This window comes from Hordeum vulgare, chromosome 6H (genome assembly GCF_904849725.1).
Source record: "Hordeum vulgare subsp. vulgare chromosome 6H, MorexV3_pseudomolecules_assembly, whole genome shotgun sequence".
NCBI classification, from domain to species: domain Eukaryota; kingdom Viridiplantae; phylum Streptophyta; class Magnoliopsida; order Poales; family Poaceae; genus Hordeum; species Hordeum vulgare.
The window spans coordinates 457,838,097-457,842,726 of record NC_058523.1 but is presented as its reverse complement, the minus strand read 5'-3'; the positions used below and the strand labels follow the sequence as shown (position 1 = coordinate 457,842,726).

The following is a 4,630-nucleotide window of genomic DNA, read 5'->3' as shown; positions in this document are numbered from 1 at the left end:
ACTTTTAGCCCGTCCAACTGATCAGGTGCTAATTTAAAACTTTATGCAAGTTGTTTGAAACTGATTTGCTACAATAACTCAAACTCAGTACGTGCTGTGTCACTAGAACTACCGTGTCACAAACAGGATCGTACATTTTCTTATGCTGAATACTGTGATCTGGTCACAAATCTGTTTTTTTTAAGTGATCTCTTCATTCAAGTTCATGCTTACGGTTTCTCTATCTAATAGCAGTACCACAATAAGATATGATGGTACACTGAATTTGACTGCTTACGTGTTCGGCTACTACAGAACCTGAAGGAATCATACTAACAGAAATTCTGAGATGGATCCGTGTGCCGTGTCACATTTTCGAGCCAACTTGTTGTCTCGAGAAGCCATGCCGCATTCAACTATGGGCTGGAAGCCATACTGCATTCTTGTTTGGCACTGATAATAACAACTATTGACAACAATTTGCTAGGTCTTCCCTAAAAAAACAATTTGCTAGGGCGTCAATACTATTTTTTTGTCTTTTTTTTTTTGAGAAACTGAGAGTGGGATTACTCGTACGGTCCATTGAAAGGCCAGCGTCAGACTCCACATCTCATGGGCTTCCAGTCCAAACCATTAGAAACAGCCCGGTTGGGATCAACAGGCCTATACACGCTGTCTTTCCTATTCGAATACCTCGTCCCGGGAAGCTGCAGCAAGCACCAGGCGAGGCATACTTTCGTTTAGTACCACATCGCCCGGCCAAGGAGGTAGCGGAGGCAGCGCAGCATATATAAGCAGGGCATAGGGCAACCTTGAAACATACTTACCTGGACGGGGTCTATGGCTGATCAAGAAGAGCCATGGCCTAGGCTAGTGGCCAACATTGCACTTTGTGGGCGTGCTGGCTTACCATCTCCCCTTTGAGGGAGAGTGGATGTCATAATTTGTGATAGAGGGGGTACGCGTTCGCGCGGCCCCTGCCAAATATCAGTTTAAGCATGGTTCTTTTTGATTTGTGGTTTGGTCTTTATTTGCAACTTTGAATTCTTTTGTAGTTTTTACATAATCTCTTTCTTTCTATACCAGTTGTGAAAATATATATTTCTTATTAACATCATCTTACTACCAACTTTCTTTTAATTACAGCAACGGGCCATATCACCTGAAACTTTTAGCCCATCTAACTGAGCAGTTCCTGATTTAAAACTTCATGTACTCAAATTCAGTGTGCTGTGTCACTAGAACTATGACGCGTCACAAACAGGAATGTACATTTTCTTATGCTATATCATGTCTGGTCACATATCTGTGTTTTAAGTGATCTCTTTATTCAAATTCATTATTATGGTTTCTCCATCTAATATTACTACAGTAATATATGATGGTACTCTGAATTTGGCTGTTTACACGTTCAGATACCACAGGACCTGAATGAATCATACTAACACAATTTCTGAGATGGATCTGTGTTACATCATTTGCGAGCCAACTTGTGGACTCGAGAAGCCATACTACATTTTTCTTTGTCCTTTTTGAGAATCCATTCTGCATTCTTGTTTTGCACTGATTGTTATTCTAGAGCCAAGTTCCCAAGTCGTTTTGTATATGTAGGCGTGAACATGATGTGAAGCTGATAGGCAAGAACTATCAACGACAATTTGCTAGGTCAGCAAAACTATTTTTTATGTCTTGTTTTTCACGTCTATATAAGGTGATTAAGCGTATATCTTTTTCGGGCTATAAATGTAAGATATGCAGCTGATGTCAAAACATCATGCTAGCACCTTCATTGTTGGTACCGACAAACAAGTATTTTCGCTGCCTAATTTGAACGCCATTGTTCTTTTGCTACCAACAGTAGCACCAAGAATCAAAGAAATTCATCTGATTATTTTTTAGTTGTAAATAATGGGCACTATCTTAGAATGCACTCGGGAAAGTTGAGCTTATATGATTATCACGGGCTTTTTGTAACCTGCTAGTTAGAAGCTTATATTTTCTGCTTGCCATTGTGAACAAAAGACTGGTATTAATTCATGGCCTTGCTCTGTTTCCATGGATGTTCATGCCATGCCACCAAATGTTAGGTCACACACACGAGTCCTGACGCTTGACTGAGCTTCTTTACTTTAGGGTTCAGAGAGTTCAGACTTCTCTCATGGCTTTTGCAACCTGACTGCAAGTCGTAGGTGAACTGGAATGCGTATGACTTGAGAGCTGGAATCACCATTCAGCAAGCTGCATACAGTTGGTGGTCCTCGGGGTCGGGGGCTTGCATATCTCCAGCTCAAAAATTCGAACACAGTGGTGCAGTCTTGGGCATACATTGACTGACAATTAATGAAGATACTTTTTTTCCTGAAACGCACCAACAGTTTCCAATCTTTATCTTTACTCTTTATTATTATATATATATATATATATAGAAACTCTATTCATCACTCAGGGTGTAGAATAGTTTATTCTTCACCCAGGGTTTTTCGGCTTATTTTTTTCCCTTATTTGTTTACTTTCTCTTCTATCAGGCTGATTTAAATAATATTCGTATAAAATCAAATAGTCCCACATTGCTACGTTCAAACCAAACTTCGTAATTTAATAAGATCTTCGAGTTTCCTGGGTATTAAGGAGCAGTTTCAGGAATTATAATAAGGAAGGAAATAAATTGTTTGAATAAGGAAGGAAAACAGGGGGAAATAAGGACGGAAAGAGGGATTTCAAGTCTGTGACAGATAATCAAGGCGAGGCAGAAGGCGGGGGCGTCGGCAGAGACGAGCGAAAAGGACATCGAGGATAAGGCAAAGGAAGAGGCAATCATGTCCCTCTCAACTGTGATGCCCTTCGTGATGCCGCTGGTGTGGCTATTTCAGGAAAGGCCAGGATGATGATGACGATATTCGAAGACTGGATGAAGGAGTGTTCGAAAAGACATACCGACACGAGGGAGAGAAGTCTATGCCGTTCCAAGTGTTCAAGGATACCGTCAAGTGGATCAAATCACAGCCCCCATCCATCGAGGAGAAGTTGCTTTCACCTAACTGTTTTGCAGACTTGACAAGGGATGAGCGCCCGTGCAGCCAGTCCTGTATTTCTCGCTGAGAATCAGGAAGGTATCTTCTTTTGCAACTTTTTTTATCCTTACATATACATGATGCACTTGTTGGCTTTAATTATGATGATTTTCCCCTGTTGCTATGGATGTAAAAAAAAAGTTAGTGACAGATAAAAAAAGGAAAAAATGGATAGGTAAATAAGGAAGCAAATCCAAAGAAGGAAAAAAGATGTCTGGCCAGCTTTTCAGCAAATGCAAATAAGGAAAAAAGATGTCTTTCTTTAGGATGAGAATACGCACACATGAAAGGAAGGCGATCCAATGCTTCACGTCGCATGAGGAGCAAGCTGGTTGTTCAAATGATAGCAGTGTCATAGCCGAAAATTGGTTCAATTTCACATGTGGCATAAAAAAAAAGACAAATACATATTTTTCAATGGGCTTCTTCTTGTTTTTTTGTTATTGGGCCAAATTTTGTGTTATTTTTGTACAGCTTACAAATTACATTTTTTCAAAATGAATTTTCACTAATTCGTGATTAATACATAGAATTTTCCATAGTTTTTTTTTGAATTTTTTGGAAACTTATAAGTATGTTTTTTGATTTTCCTTAAAAAAGGGCACCAAGGTGCCCGAGCACTACAACTTCTCTCTACACTAGTGATATATATTCATCTATACTTATTACATTGGTCTGGTCTTATTTTCTGACCCAATCTGGTTTGCATGTGTGACGATTGATGAGCAAGCTGGCCATTCAGACTCATTACATCGGTATTGTTTTGTTTCGTGGTAGAGGATAAGAACGGACAACCATACACGAGGGACTCGATCTGGTTGAGCCTAGAAAAACTGATCAGTCACGGAGTATGAATTCATAAATCAAATCTTGGAAATAATCATGACAAGAATTTTGATGTTGAATTGATGCTTCGAAAGAGAAGTTTGACAGTGAAAAGCATCTATCGTCAGGCAACGATGCAAACATTTGCAAGGAGATGAACGAATAAGAAGTAAAACCCATAGTACAAGCAGGAACAAATTTTTTCGTCGACTCTTTTTTTATAACAAGATTTTCATGCAACTTAAATCTTTGATAGTTTATCTTTCCAGTCTTTCTCGTGGCACCTTTTCTTTCAACTTAACTTACAACTAATTTATTTATTTTTCGTTGCAACACACGGGCCCTTTTGCTTAGTTACTATTAATGTTTTCAGCCTGCTAATTAAGGAAGATATTTTTTTCCTGAAACTCACGGGTAAACTTATTAGTGATAAGCGATAGAGGATCACGCAGCCGTGACAAGTTTGACCTGCTCGGTTTGCACCTACAGTTTTTTTTTTTGAGTAAACCGTTTGCACCTACGTAACCTACCGTGCACACGGCCCACAGGATGACAGCATCGACCCGTCTGACTCTTTTCCAATGTGCCAATCATCTGGCCCATTCATGGTGTCCTGTTCGAATTCCTCGTCCAGGAAAGCAGTAGCAAACACCACGCGAGGCAGGTTTTCTTTCGTTTAGTACCACATCGCTTCTCCAAGGAGGTAGCAGAGGCAGCGCATCCTGTAAAACCAGGGCATAGTGCAACCTTGAAAG

General features: G+C 39.9%; 1 non-coding gene across 1 annotated transcript; it reads left to right on the top strand.

The window, feature by feature from the left end:
- The first annotated feature begins 798 nt into the window (after positions 1–798).
- Positions 799–960, top strand: LOC123406431. The gene has a single exon (XR_006612136.1). It is a non-coding gene; the product is annotated as a U1 spliceosomal RNA (small nuclear RNA).
- Positions 961–4,630: the final 3,670 nt, after the last annotated feature.